This window comes from Martes martes (assembly GCF_963455335.1).
Source record: "Martes martes genome assembly, chromosome: 4".
Classification (NCBI taxonomy): domain Eukaryota; kingdom Metazoa; phylum Chordata; class Mammalia; order Carnivora; family Mustelidae; genus Martes; species Martes martes.
The window spans coordinates 166,810,289-166,828,103 of NC_137891.1; positions in this window are offsets into that span (position 1 = coordinate 166,810,289).

A 17,815-nucleotide genomic window follows, 5' to 3' on the forward strand; every position below is an offset into this window, starting at 1 on the left:
GACTTCCAGAATGATATCTGACAGATGCTATGTAAAAGAGACTTCAGGTCGGGCACCCAACCACGCCCCTTTTCTCAGGAACAGAACCCTGATTTTGGTCAAGCATGAAGAAACCATCTGTCTCATGGGTCTGGACCCCTTCCACTACACCAGACAAATCATGATCAGTCTAAGCTAAGCCAATCACAGTAATCCATCGTCCTCTCCTATAAATGTTCTTGAAAAGGCCTAGTGATACAGTCCTGGTGAATGAGACAGGAAGGAGGTCTGCTGGGAGCACTGCAGAAAGTGAGTTTCTTAGCCATTAAACAAGAGATGTAGAAAAAGCAGCTATCCCTCTTTAGCAACATACTGTCATGTCTTCTTGTGAAAATGCACAGCAATCAGCCTGTGGAGTGTGATAAATGTGAAAATGGAAAGCAAATACATGTCAGCGTTGAGCTACCACTGGAGATGCCCTCACTCTGGATGACTCCTTACGTGAGATAATAAATATCCTTATTCTTTATGTCACTTGTGGTTGGGTTTCCGGTAACTTGCACCTGAAAACATACATACTTAAACATATATCAGATTCTATCTATCTACCTCCTATCTACTTTCAGAGAGAATTAGACTTATTTTACAACAAAAGACAGAGGAAAAAATGAGAATAAGGTTAAACAAGGGAATTGATGAATGAAGGGGGGCTTCTGTCTCTGACATCATGGTGTATTAAGTACACTTAATAGCCTTCCTGGTAAAAACAGCTAGAGTTGGGCACCTGGGTGGCTTGGTCGATTGGGCAACTGCCTTCAGCTCAAGTCATAATTTTGGAGTCCCGGGATTGAGTCCCACATCAGGCTCCCCACTCAATGGGGAGTCTGCTTCTCCCTCTAACCGCCCCCCCTTCTCATGCTCTCTATCTCTCTCTCTCTAAAATAAATAAAATCTTCTTTTAAAAAAAAACCAGCTAGAGTTAGTTTAAATAAGTAATCTTAATTGAATCAATCTGCTTAAATTTATGTAAGTTAAGGGAGACCAAAAAAATTTTAAAACACAATCATAAATAAATAAAGGATATGATATGTTAGAAGGTAGCAATGAATAATGAAAAATAATTTGGGGAAGGAGTATTTGGGTGGCTCAGTCAGCTAAGCATTTGACTCTTGATTTCAGCTCAGGTCATGATCTCAGCAGCATGGGATCAAGCCATGCATTGGACTCTGTGCAGGGCATGGAACCTGCTTAAGATTTCTCTCCCCCCTCCCTCTGTCCACGCTGCCCCCCCCACCTCCACTTGCTCTCTCTCTTGAAAAATAAAATTAATTAATAAATTAATTTAAAGCATTGTAAAAAAAATAATTTAGGGAATAGAGCTCAAAAGTGGATACAATTTGGGACACCTGGGTGGCTCAGTGGTTTAAAGCCTCTGCCTTCTGCTCAGGTCATGATCCCAGGGTCCTGGGATCGAGCCCCACATCGGGCTCTCTGCTGAGCAGAGAGCCTGCTTCCCTTCCTCTCTCTACCTGCCTCTCTGCCTACTTGTGATCTCTGTCTGTCAAATAAATAAATAAAATCTTTTTTAAAGAAGTGGATACATTTTTAAATAGGATGTTCAAGGTAGGCCTCATTGAAATGGTGACATTTGACTTGAAAGTGATGAGGGAAATAGCTATATGAATATTTAAGAGAAAAATGAATCAAGTATAGGAAACAGCCAGTGCAAAGAGTCAGTATGTCTGGAATGTATAAGGAATGACAGAGCAGGCCAAATGACTGGAGCTAAATAAGTGAAGGGAAGAGTAGAGGATGAGGTAAAGGATACAGTGAAAGATACAAAATTCTAGATTGGCAGTTTTTTCTTTCAGCAATTTGAGATTATCATTCATCCTATTGTCTTCTAGTCTCTATGGTTTCTGTGTAGAAGTTGTTCCCAGCCCTACTGTATATTTTATGAAGATAAAATATCTTTACCCCACCCCCCTGCCACCACTGGCTGCTTTTAAGATTTTCTCTCTGTCTTTCATTTTCAGAAGTTTAGCTATTACATATCTGAATCTGGTTTTCTTTGTATTCATTCTGTCTAAGGTTCATAGTGCTTCAGACATCCCATGACTTGATGTCTTTCTTTGGTTTTGGAAATTCTCAACTGTCTTCTCTTTGAGTATTGCATCTGTCCTACTTTCTCTTTCCTTTCACCCTGAGATTCTAATTACACATAATTTGGACATTTTCACTATGTTTCATTTGTCTCTTATATTCTTTTCTGTATTTTTTCATCCTTTAGTTTCTCCTAACTTTGGTATGGATGTTTTCTTTTGGCTTATTTCTAGTCCACTAAGTCTCTCTTCAATTGCATCTAATCTGTTATCAAACTCATCTACTGAGTTCTTAATTTTAAGTCTCATGTTTTTAAGATATAGAATTACTTTTTAATAATATCTTAGTTTCCAGTTCTCTGCCAAGATTCTTAATGTTTTCATTTAATTTGTTGATCATGTTAATCACTACTACTGAAAAGTCTGCTAATGCCAATAGAAGTGTCCCTGCGGGTCTCTTTCTACTGTATATCTGTCTATGTTTTCTCTTTATTTATTTATTTTTGGGGGGCTGGTTCTTGTCTCTGTGCATGTTTGCTAATTTTGATTAAATTTTGATATTGTGTATGAGAAATATAGAGAAAATTTGAGGCTCTTGTTCATGTTCTCTTCCTCAGGAAAGGATATACTTTTACTTTTGATGGATAGTAGAAGCAGATGACTTTAATGCAGTCAGAGATTGAGCTGGTTTTCAGTGTTTAAGATTAGTTTAAACTAATTTAATTAGTTTAAGTTAGCCTATTTATGATTCACTCAAAATTACAAACTATGAAAAGCGCTGTGAAGGGAGTAAACAGAATGAGAGAAGAAAGAATACTTCAGGTTGGGAATGAGCGGTGGATGCTGTCTGGGGTAGAATGTTCAAGGAAGACCTCTGTGCGAGATGACACTTGAGACCTGACATGAATGATGAGAAACAAAGAGCCATGTGAAGGTATAGTTTCTTCTAGACAGAGCAAGCAGTAAATGCCAGTGCCCTAAGGGAGAAATGAGCTTGGCAGCTTTGTGGGATAGAAAGAAGACAGAATGACATTACAAGGTAGATAAGAGTCATGTCTTATAAGCCCTGGCAAAAGGTATAAATTTCATTGCAAGTGCAGCGGGAAATTATTGAAGAATTTTACACAAGAGAGTGACATGGTCTGGTTCAGATTTTTGAAAAATTACTCTGGCTGCTCCAAGAGTAAATATTTAAGTGAGGGGGGCAAGAATCAAAGTACAGAGACCACTGGTAAGACTATATGTAGAAATCCAGGTGAGCAATGATAATGGCCTGGACCAAGGTGGCAGGTGCAAATGAGGAAAAATCGATGGATATGAGATATATTTTGGAGGTAGGACTGACAGGACTTTTTGCTGGCTACGTATGGGGTGAGGAGGGCTTGAACAATTGGGTGGATGGTGGAGCCATGTATCAAGATGGAGAAGTATGGAAAGGCATAGGTTTGGGAGATAAAAATTGAGTTTCACTTTGAAGCCATTTACATACTATGCAAGTGGCATTGATTTGGTGTCTTTTGGTTGCAAATGTCAAACCGGCTTAAGCAAAAACGGGAAATTGTTGGTAAGCTCTCTTTGGAAATACAGGCTCAGGGACAGCTGGATCCAGGTACTCTGTCATCAGAACATACACACTTCGCTACCCCTCTCTCTCTCCTCCTTCGACTCTTCCTTCTCCTCCTTTGCTGGGATGATTTAAGCCTGGTATGACTGCAGCCATGACCTTCTTACCAAGAAACTGTCTACCACAGGAGGAAAGACAACCATCATCATACTGCCGCTGCTCCTACCACTACCGTTTTGCTCTTGCTCTCATGCTGGGTGAGATTATCTACCTACCTTTTTACCCCTCTAGAACAGCCCAGACACCCCTGAAGGATAAGGTTCAGATCTTACCCCCTCTGGACCCCCAGTTTAGTGAAATGAAGAATGAATTAACTTTGGGGTCACAATCCCAGACTGACTTTGGGATTCCACCAGGCTCTGACCTTTGGAAGCTGTGTGGCATTGGGCAAATCACTTAACTACTCTGAGACTGATTTTTCCTCATCTAGAAACTAGTGATTAGAAATATATCATTGGGTGGGTTCTGAGAATTAAATAAGATCTTTAAGAGACATACCTGGTATAGCTTTGGTACTCCATGTTTTGATAAACGAGGCTATTCTGAAGACTATATAGCACCCCCCCCATTTGATCTCGAAGAAATGGGTGGGGAGGTGTGAAGCTGGAGAGCAGGGTGGGGAGGTGTGAAGCTGGAGAGCAGCCTGGCAGAGGGATGGCAAGGGGCAGCCCTGCCTAACACGTGCTGTAGGATTTCCTTGACCAGCCTCACCCCAAACCTGGCCTCAGCCCAAGCCTGCCGGGGTGGGGGGCCCTGCCCAGGGTTCCCACCCACAGCCAGGACGGGCCTTGGCCTGTACCCCACTCCTCTGCCTGCGGCTGGGGTTTACCAAAGCCACATACATTCCTGAGGGATTGATAATATTCTGCAAGCCGCGCCCACCACCCACCGCCTGCCTCAGACTAGATAGGAGGGGGGCCCCGGGCCCTCCCCTTCCACACAGTAGGGGCTGGCTGCTGTCAAACCCACCCCCTCAAATATGCATGCCCCTGTCCCTTTCTCACAGAACCCCATAGCAACACAGTTTTAAGGAACCCCAAAGAGTCCCCAACACCCCCCTTCAGCTGACCCTGGCTCTGCCACTTTGGTGGGGTCCCTACCCCATTCCCCGCCAAGTACCCACTGGCTTCATTCCTTTCCTCCCCATAAGACCCACAAATTTTAAGCCATGCTCAGAATCCTCTGGCATTAGGGAAACCATGCCTAGAGTGACCTAGCGGTGGATGAACATCCCTGTCACCCTTCTTCACCTTGGTTAGAACTCCCAGGACTCTGGGTGCCTGGGATGCTGGGTGGAAACCCACTGGTCTTGCTGGGTACAGGACATGGTCCAACCATGACTGGCGGTGAGGGGTGGAGAAGAGGGAGGGGAGTTCTTCGTCTCTGGGGGCAAGCACAGGGCTCCCTGACTCCTCAGTGTGACCTGGAGCGAGTGGTGTAACTTCTCTGAGCTTCTTATGACCTCAGCTGTAAGATGGAGATTGACAATAGGAGAGTGAGGATTATACAGGAGAATGCTTGTAAAGAGTTTAACAGGAGGCTGGCCAGAGAGTAAGCGGTCAATAAAAGAGCTCTTACTGCTGTCCTCCGTAATAGAGACAGGAATAAAAAGTCTGTAATCCTGCTTTAGCCCTGGCACCAGGTTGGCTATGGGAGAAAAATCAGAGATACACCCCATCCCCCCACCCCCTACTTGTGGAGCCCCAGGACCCCATTCCCTCTTACCTACACACCTCGCCTCCCCGCAAAGCTCACAGCCTGGGAGCCTGGGTCCAGCCCTCTCCTTCTGCTCCCCGTCTGTCCGTCTGCTGCTTTAGATGATTCATCCTGCCCCCAGGCCATCGTCATGCCCATCAGAAATGCATTTTTCTGGTTTCCCCTTCTGAGGGGGGGGGGGCTCTTGGGCTTTGCCTTGCTCCTTAGCCTAAAGGAGGGGTAGGAGCCCTGAGTGGAAAATCAGTCTTCCCCTCTTTTCCCCTCTCCAGACCTGGAACCTAGGGGGACCTGGGAGGCAAGAGGGAAGATCAGAGAGGAAGCAAGGAAGGAGACAGTTCCCTCTTTAGGCCTGAATTAGGTCTGGAGCAGTTCTGATCCCTGGGGCAGGGATGGACCTAGGTTTTGGTGGGTGGGGGCGGGGGTCAGGGAGGAACGGAGAGGTCAGGCTAGAGGCACGATTTCCCACTACTGGGAGGGTTCTGGAAGTCTCTAGCACCTCAAACTCAGCCCAGCATGAGCAGGACTTTTCTTCTGCACCTGCCCTGGCTGTCCACGAAGTCCCTCCAGGGAGAAAACCTAGCCAGCGCATCTCATTAGTTGCCAGGTACCAGCTCTTTCAGCATGGTTCTTGCTGGTCCTTCCTGCACACGGGTCCTTCCTCATGCCCTGGTGCGGGTCCTCATCAGAGACCCCCACACAGCCAGCCCAAAGGGGATCTTCCTTAGCCACAGCGCTGGTCAAGTGTGGGGACAAGCCCGGGAAGGAGCAAACCCAGCTGTGACAGCAGGAACCAGTGCTTCTCTCTGGTCAGCCAATGAGTGAGTGGAGGACAGGGCTTAGGGAGTGGGTTCACGATCCCTGAGCTCCCAACTACAGCAGATTACATTATCCTCGGTTCACCGCTCCTTCACCATGCCCTGTGAAGGTGGGTATCAGTGGACCCATTTTACAGATGAGGAAACTGAGAGATCCGGAGGGCATGAGGGCTGCACCCAGCTTTGCAGACAGAGTTGGATATGAAATTCTAGTCTGGCTTCAGAGTCTGGTTCTCTTCACTGGTCAGCTGTCTCTAGAGACTAGGGGGAAATCATTCTGTGTTGGGGAGCCTGAATCAATGAACCAAGTAGTTTCCTGAGAACCTGAGACGCTCTCTTGAAGGGTCTTTGTAGGGTGTAGTGTGGGTGTGTGTCCAACTCCCTGCAGGCCTGTGTTGGGCTGGAATGCGAATCTTGCCCACTGCTGCCCTCCGCTGACCAGAGGCAGAACTGCTCCTGTCTCTTGGGAATCTAATATCACGGGGGGACCCCGTTGTCCAACTCTAGGGACCCTGAGAAACCAGATGGTCTGAGGTTAAATCCCTAATATACAAAGAGCTCTTAAAAAGCAATAAGCAGCGGGGCGCCTGGGTGGCTCAGTGGGTTAAAGCCTCTGCTTTCGGCTCAGGTCATGGTCCCAGGGTCCTGGGATCGAGCCCCGCATTGGGCTCTCTGCTCAGCAGGGAGCCTGCTTCCCTCTCTCTCTGCCTGCCTCTCTGCCTACTTGTGATCTCTGTCAAATAAATAAAATATTAAAAAAAAAGCAATAAGCAGCAGACAAACGTACCCAAAATGTAAGTAGACACAGGATATAAACAGGCCATTTCACAAAATATCCAAGTGGTCAATAAGCAGATAATCTCATAAAAAAACAAAGGAAAATGAAAATAAAAACAACGAGATGACATGTTCTCCTTTCAGATTAGAAATTGCAAAAGCCCTCTATTAGCAAGAGTGTTGAGACGTTGACACTCATATTGTTGGTAGAAGTGAGAACTGGGTGCTTCTGGGTGGCTCAGTGGGTTAAGCCTCAGCCTTCGGCTCGGGTCATGATCTCAGGGTTCTGGGATAGAGTCCCACATCTGGCTTTCTGCAAAGCAGGGAGCCTGCTTCCCCCTCTCACTCTGCCTGCTGCTCTGCCTACTTGTGATCTCTCTCTCTGTCAAATCAAAAAATAAAATCTTAAAAAAAAAAAGAGAGAAGTGAGAACTGGTCCTAACTTTTCGGAGGATAGTTGGACAATCTGTATAAAACATTTTAATATTCACATTTTTGACCCCAAAATTTCATATCTGGAAATTTATCCTAAAATTGCAAAAGGATAGAGGTTTAAAGATGCTCACTGCCGCAGTATTTACAGTTCTTTCATTTATAGAGGAAAATAGGGAGCTGCTGAGAATATGACGGTAGCAAGGGTTTGGTCATGTGGCTGGTGACCACATTTATGTAAATGGTATATTTTTATGTGAGTACGTAATCAAAACTAAGATTTTTTAAATAACTAGGTAAATATTTTTTACATAGATCTTCACAACATATCACTGGGTGAAAAACTTAGATTACAACGCAGTTAAAATACTATGATCCCATTTACACAAAGTGTGAGGGTGTCTAAAGTGTGTGTGTGTGTGCGCGCGTGCACGTGTCTGTGTGTCTGTGTGTGTGTGTGAGGTCACAGAGAGTTATGGCAAAGACTACTGCCCAAATCCTAATGGTGGCTACCTTTGTATAATAGGTTTAACCTGGAATTTTACTTTATCCTTTACACTTCTGAACTGTTTAAATTTTCAATAATAAGCCCATATTATTTCTATAATGAGAACAATAAAGCTATTTTCACTTCGAGAGAAGAAAGCAATCAGAGGTTCCTGCTTTCCCAGGTGATGGAGCCGGCTGGTGGGGATGCAGCGATGACCCCATGAAGAAGATATGCTAGTGGGTTGGGAGGTTAAGGGGGACACTAGGAGCTTGGCCGGATCTGCTGATCCATTGAGAAGAGTTGTCTGGTGCTAGTCCTGAACCAGCAGAGACAAGGGGGGTGGGCAGGAACTGCTCGTCTAACACCTCACTTTGAGGCAGGAGGGATAGAGTGGATGGTGGCTCAGAGAGGGCTAGGGACTCGGCCGAGGTTGCACAGCGAGCCAGTGCTGCGTCAGGCACCAGAACCCAGGCCTTCCAAACCGAGTCCAGGTCTCTTTCCTCGCTGCTTTCACTTCAAAAGGTGGATCTGAAGATCAGAAATGAGGTCACTTTAGGAGCCCCCGGGTGGCTCAGTCCTTAAGCGTCTGCCGTAGGCTCGGGTCATGATCCCAGGGTCCTGGGATCGAGCCCACGTCGGGCTCCCTGCTCAGTAAGGATTCTGCTTCTCCCTCTCCCTCTCCATCTGTGTGCACGAGCTCTCTCTCCTCTTGCTCTCAAATGAATAAATAAAATCTTTATTTAAAAAAAAAGTGAGGTCACTTAAATAGCATGCTTCCACAGACATGGTATTACCACCGATTTGCTGTGAGAACAGGTCTCTCTGACTCCGTTTCCTCATCTCCGAGCCAGGAAGTCCCAGCTTTGTCACAGACCTTCACTGATGCTCACCAGGAAGCTGAGGTGCAGGGGGGAAAGGGCGTGGCCTCCTCTCCATGACCCCATGCCTCTCCTCAGCCCACCTATCCCTGCCTCCAGTACTGACTCAGTGACCCATTCTCTACACTGTCCGCAGGGATGCCCCCAAAATGCCACTCCCACCATGTCACCTCTGCTTGGAAAAGCTTTCTGTGGTTCTCCACTGCCCTCGTTCAACACCCTCAGTGATGCGGCCCTGAACTACCATCCCTACCCTCCAGTCCCCTGCTGGGGTCACATCCCATGTGCTGACCTAACATGTCCTTTTATCTCCCTGTACATTTGCTCACGCAACCCCCTCTGTCTATTATAACATCCCTGCCTTCTCTAGGGGGGGTACCTCTGCTCATTCTTTAAAATGATCTTAAATAAGTGTCCCCCTCCTCCAGGAAGCCTTCTTTGATTCCCCTTGGAATTTTTAAGGTGCTGCATTCGACTATTCTTGCGTGCTTCCCCATGACTTCAATTACCACATGCTTTTTCTTTGCTTCATTTTTCTTATTTCACATCTTCTTTGGAGCTGATTTTTTTTTAAACAAATCCCTTTCCACAAATCCCTTTCCTTTGTTCCCTCAGCTAGCATGGACGTTAACTATGCATAACACACACTTAAAAATCAAGAGTCGAATAAAAATCCCTCACCTTCTTTCTTCCAACCAACACCAAATCAAATGTTTTCATTCTATCTCATAATTATTATCATTATTAGAAGAACCGCTACTTATTTAGATTCACTAACAATTTGCCAGTTTCTTTGTTCACTCTCACTTCTTGCTTCCCACACTTCGCTTCTGGGATTTTTTCTAGCACCTCTATTGAGGTGTAATTGTCACACAATAAATTGCACCTATTTAAAGTGAGCAGTTTTGATAAGTTTGGGCATACGGATACACCCATGAAATCATCACCACCTTCAAGACAATGAGCATCACCCTCAGAAGTTTCCTGGTGATTCACAATTTCTCCCTCCCTCCCTCCGCTCCCTGCCCCACCCCCTGCTCAGGCAACCACCGATCTGCTTTCTGTGGCTCTGAATTAGTTTCATTTTCTAGAATCTTCCATGAAGAGACTCACACGGTATGTGCTATTTTTCGTCTGTCTTCTTTCACTCGGCACAATTATTTGAAGATTTATCACGTGGTTGCATGCATAGTTTATTCTTCTTATTGCTGAGAAGTATTCCATTGTGCGGATGTCTCACCTTTTATATACCCATTTACCTGCTGACTGGGGACATTTGAGTTATTTCCAGTTTGGGCTGTATTATAAATAAAGCAGGAATGAACGTGCGTGTGCAAATTTGTATACGGCAGATGCTTTCTCTTCTCTCGAGCATCTGGGAGTGGAATGGCTGCGTTGTACGGTGGGTGTATGTTTAACTTTACAAACTGCTTAACTGTTTTTCCAAAATGGTTATACGCTTGACATTTCCACCAGCAACGTGAGGGAGATTTCCCCCATCCTTGCCAACACTTGGCAGGTCTTAGCCATACCGTGGGTCCAGGAGTATCTCCCTGTGGTTTTCATTTGTTTTAATGATGACTGATAATGTCAAACATCTTTTTATATGCTTATTTGCCATCCACCTATCTACTTGGGGGAAGGGTCTGTGCAAATCTTTTGCCCATTTGTGGGGGAGGAGAGCCACGTGTTTTCTTATTACTGAGTTTTCAGGGTTCTTTATTTCTTCCGGATATATGTGATTTGCAAATATTTTCTGCCACTTGTCTTTCCATTTTTGTAATAGCATCTTTCAAAGAATAGATCTCTCTTTTTATGAAATACATAATTTATCGATTTTTCTCTTGTGCATTTTATCCAACTTTTTTTTTTCATTTCTGTAGTGTATCCAAGAAATCTTTGCTTAACCCAAAGCCAGCAAAGAATTTCTTCTATGCTTTCTTCTGAAAGTTTTATAGTTCTCCATTGTACATTTAAGCCTATGATTAACTTCAGGTCCTATCTTTGGTTTTGTGTTGTGCCTATGGATATCTAATTGCTCTAGTACTACATCTTGAAAAGGTTATCCTTTCTCAACTGAATCACCTTCACATTTTTTCAAAGATCAGTCAACTAAGTGTGGATCTATTTCTGGAATCTCTATTCTGTCCCATTGATCTCTCTTGCAGCCAATGCCAAACTCTCCTGCTTACTAGAGATCTATCCTAAGTCTTGAAGTCAAGTGGTAGAAGTCCTTCAAATTTCCTCTTTTTTTTTTCCAAGTTGTTTTTGCCATTTTAGAACCTCTGCATTTTTAAATAAATTTTAGAATTAGCTTGTCAATTTCTACACACACACGCGCACACACACACACACACACGCGCACAAGCCTACTGGGGCCTTCATTAAGATTCTGTTGAATCCATGGATGAATTTTGGGAGTACTGACATCATAACAACATCGATCCTCAATCTAAGAACACTGTATATCTTCCCATTTCATTAGGTCCTTCTCTCATTTCTCTAAGCAAGGCTTTGTGACTTTCCAAGCACAGGCCTTACACATCTTCTGTCTGATTTATCCCTATTACTTCATACATTTTATGCTACTGCAAATGATGTTTTGAGTTTCTGATGATCCTTTGTCAGTATAAAGAAATAATCTACTCAGTGCCCCAAGAATTGTGTTTTCCACTCTAGCTGGTGGGAATGGCATTATTCCTGGCTACATGTGAACTCTGAGAATATTTCCCTCTAATCCTTCCCGGGAGGCGATTTCCCAGCCTTGGATCATATCCTCTTGTGCATGCGCTGATCAGTACCCACTACCGTATGGCTCTCTCCTCTTGTACTTGTCCTGCAGACTTTCACTTCTTTGGCTTGCTTCGACTCCAGCTGCCTCCTTATTTTAGGAAGGCCTCTGGGTCTGCCTAGGTTCCCCCTCCATAGGAAGGTACATCTGGCTCTTGTTATTCCAGCTCAGCTGACAGAGGTCTTTCCCTTCTGAGTTTGATTTTCTTCCTGCCAAAGCTCATCCTTCATAAACTGTTTGAACAAAAGTCCAAGATCAGATTGCCTTCTCTCAGTCCGTGAGTATCTGAAAATCTCTCCATTTCACATTCACCCTTAAAGGCAGGTTAGCCGAAGGTAGGATTCTAATTGTTTTTCTGATCCTTCTAAAGCTATTATTGCATTGGCACCTACTGGGGCTGATGACAAACTGGCTTCAGGGAGAATGTCATTCATTTGTAGATCATCTGTTTCCTCCTCGGTAGCTTTGCAGACTTTTTTCTTTATTGTGTTTTAAGTTCTCTGCAACAGGTCCAGGAATGGACCTCCTCAGAGCTCAGTGTTTTTCAGTGTAGGGGCTCATTTTTCTCCACGTTCAGATGCTGCTTCTTTCCTATTTTCCCTTCTGGAACTACTCTCAGATAAATGTCAGAACCTCTCATTTCCCCCATCCTGACTTTTAATTTACCTTTCATAGTTTCCCTTCCTCTCTCGTATTAGCTGATATTTCCTGAGCCCTTACTATGGGCCATAAGAACTATGACTTGTTGATAAGAACTATATTCATTTAACCCTAATAGCAGCAGCATGAGGTAGGGACTAAGGTCCTTCCCTTTTATAGACCAGAGAACAGAGACACAGAGAGCTTTAGAAACATGCCTGAGACCTCACACCTGGTAAGCAGCCGAGCTAAGACTTCATCCCAGGTGGGTGTTTCAGAGCCTGAGCCCTCTGCTCATATTCTGCACCGTCCATCCATCCTGCTTTCATCCTTTTCTCTGCTTCCTGGGCTGCATTCTGGGTGATTCCTTCAGATCCATTTGACTTGACTGATTCCCTCTCCAGCCTGCATCTCGCCTGCTTTTCAATACACGGGTTGTGTTTCAGGCAGTTCATTTCTACTCGGTTTGCCTCTTCTGCCACCAGCTCCTCTTCCTGCCTTATGCCTTCTGGTCTTCAATGTATCTTTTTGAAGCATACTTTCCGATTGTTCTTGGACTGGAGCTTTTTGGCCCGTGCATCCCTCACATCTCCCTTCGATACAAACTTGCCCCTCTGCCACAGAGTGCAGCTCGCTGACAACCTTGGGCTTCGTGCCTTCCGGGTTGGCTTCAGCTCAATCTTCCTTGGCAGACCCCAAGCAGTGACTGAGGATGAATGGGGCGCTGGAGTCTTGGCATTTCTTTCTTCCTTTCTTTCAAGATTTACTTATTTATTTGAGAGAGAGAGCATGAATGGGGGGAAGGGAGAGGGAAAGAAGCAGACTCCCTGCTGAGCACAGAGCCCCACATGGGGTTCGAGCTCACGACCCCAAGATCATGACCTGCGCTGAGCCAAAATCAAGAGTCCAACGTTCGACCGACTGAGCCAGCCAGGCGCCCCTCTTGCCACTTCTTCTCAACCTGGAACTCTTCTATGGGCCACGGTTTGCTTTGTCATTGCCCTTTGGGTCAGCCAAGAATTTGTCAGACCTGCATCTCAGCTGAGGTTCTCCCTGCCCACCCCCTTTCATCCTCTGCAGGCATCACCCCTCAACGAACCCCTTGCACTCCCAGCTCCACCCCTACTTTGACATCCTGCCTCACTAATAAGGCATGGGAATTCCCCAAGCTGTTTCGTCTTCTGACCTTGTCTCCTGGAAGTCTCTCTCTTCTCATACTTCGTAATGTTTTGCTTGTGGGAATTGTTTTCTATGGAAGTCCCCTGTGCCCCAGATCGCGGAGAACTGCCATGGGGAGCTTGGCAAGAAGCTCCATTAGTTTAACGAGTCCCACTGACAAATGTTATTTCCATTTCTTGGCAGGATTCCCCCCTGCCCCGTTATCACCACCCCCATTGCATCATTAATGCAAACTGAGTCCTTGCACCCACATCAGTGCCGGCTGGGGACTGCACTTACTCCCAGGTGATCCTTCCCACCTACAAATTTTGCACTCAGGTAGATATATAAGTATGGTTTGCTGTTAGAGTTTATCCATCATTTCCATTTAGAGTGGGAGCTGAAAGGGGCTTCTGTCCTCACTGGAGTAGGTGTGCTTGCTGGAAGTAGCCCAAGAACCCACATTAAGGATATAGATTCTATTAACGCTATTTCCATACGATTGGTTTCCTTGGTCATCCTACTTATTTTTTTTAACTTTTTATTTTGAAATACGTGTTGATCCTCAGGAAGCTGCAGGGAAGTCGCGTATCCCCTTCTCGCTCTCTCTCAGCCGGGCCCGAGTCTGTGTGGTCAGCAAGGAGGTTGTTGCAGGGGGGGCCAGCTCCCCACCATACCTCCTGGCCCTTTCCTGCCAACTGCTAGCATCCGCCCCTAAGCAGGGACTCGCACCCCAGCTCCCCCACCGCCCGCGTGGGTTATATGTTTTGTACCATTGTCTGGGGTTCCCCTGCTGGGATAAGCAAGCTCCAAGAACCAGCTCAGTAGGTAGCTGGGCTTCACAGTGTGCTCTTCCCGGATGCTTTGCTCTCTGTCTCCCACTTCCCACTTCTCTCACACTGTGGATGCTTCCCCAAAGAAGCGAATTTAGCTCGAGTCCTTGTCACAAGGTCTCCTGAGCTAGGACGGCTTGTACCAGAAGTGGTGTTCGAAAGCAGGTCCTTAGGACAAAATTCTAGAACTGGATCACTTGCTGGTCCATGGCATCAAGACCCCCGTTGTTGGTAGACCTTGACGTGTAAGCCCCATTACAAGAAGTCTCACTTGTGGTGACTTGGGGGCTGGGCTGCCAGGGTAAGGGGATATAATGGTTTATACAGTCTCCCCAGCACTTGGGAGGAGTGGGGGCAACGGGAATTAAAAGAACTGGTGGGGGCGCCTGGGTGGCTCAGTGGGTTAAACCCTCTGCCTTCAGCTCAGGTCGTGATCCCAGGGTCCTGGGACCGAGTCCCGCGTCAGGCTCTCTGCTCTGCAGGGAGCTTGCTTCCCTTCCTCTCTCTCTGCCTGCCTCTCTGCCTACTTGTGATCTCTTGCTGTCAAATAAATAAATAAATAAAATCTTGAAGGAAAAAAAAAAAAAGAACTGGTGGAGTTTGCTGGTTGATAAGTCCCACGGATGTGATGAAAGAAGAAAATGATTAGCTCAGACAAGCCAACTACTACCAGTCTAGGGCATGGCGTGAAAGCCAGAAAACCTCTGTGACCAAAGCGTCACCTCAGGCAGACAACGGTCAAGAGCATCCTTGCCCTTTTCAAGACCTGCTGTCACGTTCTCTTGTGACTTCTAGACCAATCACTAGGACGAGGGGTCAGCATGGCACCACTCACCCTGGAGAAATGGGATTTTTATGAAAAGAACCACAGGATCTGGCTAACAGGTGCCAAAAGAGATCCAGAGAACATGCCTGGGAATGGATATTGGGGGTGTTAACTTGGGAGGGGAAAGGGAATCTAGGGTTGTGTTGGGGAAGACTTTCTTGATACGGATGCATGCCCTGGGCTTCTGGATCTGTCCTCCCAGGAGGGACTCCTGGAGCTGGGACAGCTCCCTGAAACTTCCAGTGCGGGGGGTGATCAGAGTCCAATCAGGAGACAGAAACCACAGCACTAATTTAAATAGAGTGAATGGAATGTATAGTATCCAGAAGTAGGTATAATGTTATTAACCAGGTAAATGAAAAGGTATCACAAAGGTAGCAGATGCCATGCCCAGGGCTGGTAGAATAAGGTAAGAGGGTAAGGTTACCAAAATTGAAAAGTTTCGAGGAGGGCTTCCAAGAAACCGAAGCTCAGACCTCAGAGGAGGGGCACCAGAGCTTTGGGAAAACCCGCATACTGGATTCAGCTGCCGCTAAGGGAAGGCACCACCAACAGACCGCAGGGCAAAGCAGCTTTGCTGGGGGGGGGGTGCCCACAGAAACAGGACGCCCCGGGAAGCCAAGGGGAAGAGCGTGTCCCTCCTGCCTGCTTCGGTCTTGTCAGCTCCCTCGTGCACTCCTTATGGGCAGGACCTAACCAGAGCGACTAGTGATCCTAAGATGTGATTTTCTGAGTCCCGGCTCCAGCACTGAACAACAGGAAACGGAAGGGTGGCTTTGGTGCTAAGAGGCCCTAGCTTAACAGGTGACAGAAAGAACAGCTACAATGGACAATGTAGAAATGCATGAACTGCTAGAACTGGAGAAGCAGGACAGTCCACGGAGGTGGCGCCGGCTAGAAGAAACACATTCTCAAAAACCAAAGGACCTTCCAGCTGAGTCTGTTCCCAGTCTGCTCCTTTCACTGGAGTGGTAAGAAAGGAGCTGTGAAAGCGGTGTTGGCGTCATGGAGCAGCTCAGGGGTGCTGGTTCTTTCGAAGTTAAGTGGACAGTAGGGGAGGCTGCTCCGGGAATGGACTTCTCGGTGTGCGTTCATGGTAATGACGGGATTTCGGAACAGCAGGGTCCTCGTGACAGCGCTTAACCATCAGAGGCAAGGTGGATGGAAAGTCTACCCAGGGGCCCTTCCCCACAGGGATCTGAGGGGATAGCTCTTAGCATTCCAAAGGGTAAGATCAATGGACAACCAACTATGGCATTATTGACCCATGTAATCAAAGCATGTCAAGAGCATGGGATCCGAAGTCTGATGTGAGCCAGCACAATGGAAAATTGCTATCTCTCACCCATTTCCCATGCTGAAGCTCGTCCTTAGACCAAGGACCCATTGTTTTCAGGAAAGACTTGGTTATTTTGGGAAAGGACCATATAATGCCAAGTAAGTATGTGCAGAACTGATTTCCCTACTCTTTCCCCAAAGGGCCCTATGGCCATTTATCCAAAGTAACTGTATACCAGGGAGTGAAGAATACCCAGATGTTTCTATGGTTTGGGGATACAGGGTCTGGGATGACACTAATACCAGGACACCCAAAATGCCACTGTGGTCCTTCTGTTAAAATAGGGATTTGGAAACAAGAGGACCGATGGAGTCTTGGCTGAAGCCCATCTCACAGTGGATCCTTTGGGTCTGCAGACCCTCCTGTGATCATTTCCCCATCCCTGAAAATTGGGGAGAATACACTTAGTAGCTGGTAGAAACCTCACATTGGTTTCTTGATCTGTACAGAAAGGTCTATAATGGTGGGAAGGTCAAGTGGAAACATCTGAAGTTACATATATAGCCCCAGACAAGATAGTTAATGTGCACTCTGTGGTTAAATGGCACTGCCCTCAAAGGTTTAAAGAACAAAGGAGTAGCAGTCCACATGGTATTCCCATTTAATTCAGACCTACCACCACAAAAATAAAAATTGAAACAAAACCAGCAAATCACGGTGGGTGTTGGTGGACTACCATAGACTCCACGGTAGACTCCAATTGTAGTTTTCGTGCTAGTTGTGCGAACTTTACTAAAAGAGACCAAGGTAAATTCCAGGACTTGGCATGAAGCAACTGTCCTGGCAAATGCCTTTTCCTTCCCCACTCCAGTCATTTTCAGGCAGGAAGATCAGAAAAAATTTGCATTCACTTGGAATGACAGCAGCACACAGTCATGGCTGTGCACCAGGGCTATGTTAACTCTCCTACTCAGTCACAATATACTTACTACCTGTCCTTCCTCAGAGCCTCATACTGGTTCTGAGAAGTACTATGTTGATGAGATCATATTAATCAGATGTGGGGTAAGAGGAAGTGGTGAGTCCCCTGGATGCCTTCTAAGATACATGTGCAAGCGGGTAGAAAATACCAAGATTCAGGGATCAGATAGAACAGTAGAAGTTTTAGTGGGTCAGAGATCTAGGACATGCGGAGACATGCCCTCCAAAGTAACAGACAAGTAATTGTACCTTGTATGTCTTACCACCAATAAAGAGGCACTCGGTGGACCTCTGGATTTGCGGGACAACGTTTATCTCCTGTGGGAATACTGCTCCAAACCATTTATCGGATGTCATGCTGATAGAAGCATTCATATCTAGGGGAGGACACATACAGAGCCTTCCGCAAGCCCTGTGGGAGGCTTCAGCACAGACCTCTAGGAATCTGGAGCGAGAATATGCTTTCTTCAGTATCTGAAAACCAACACCTGGCAT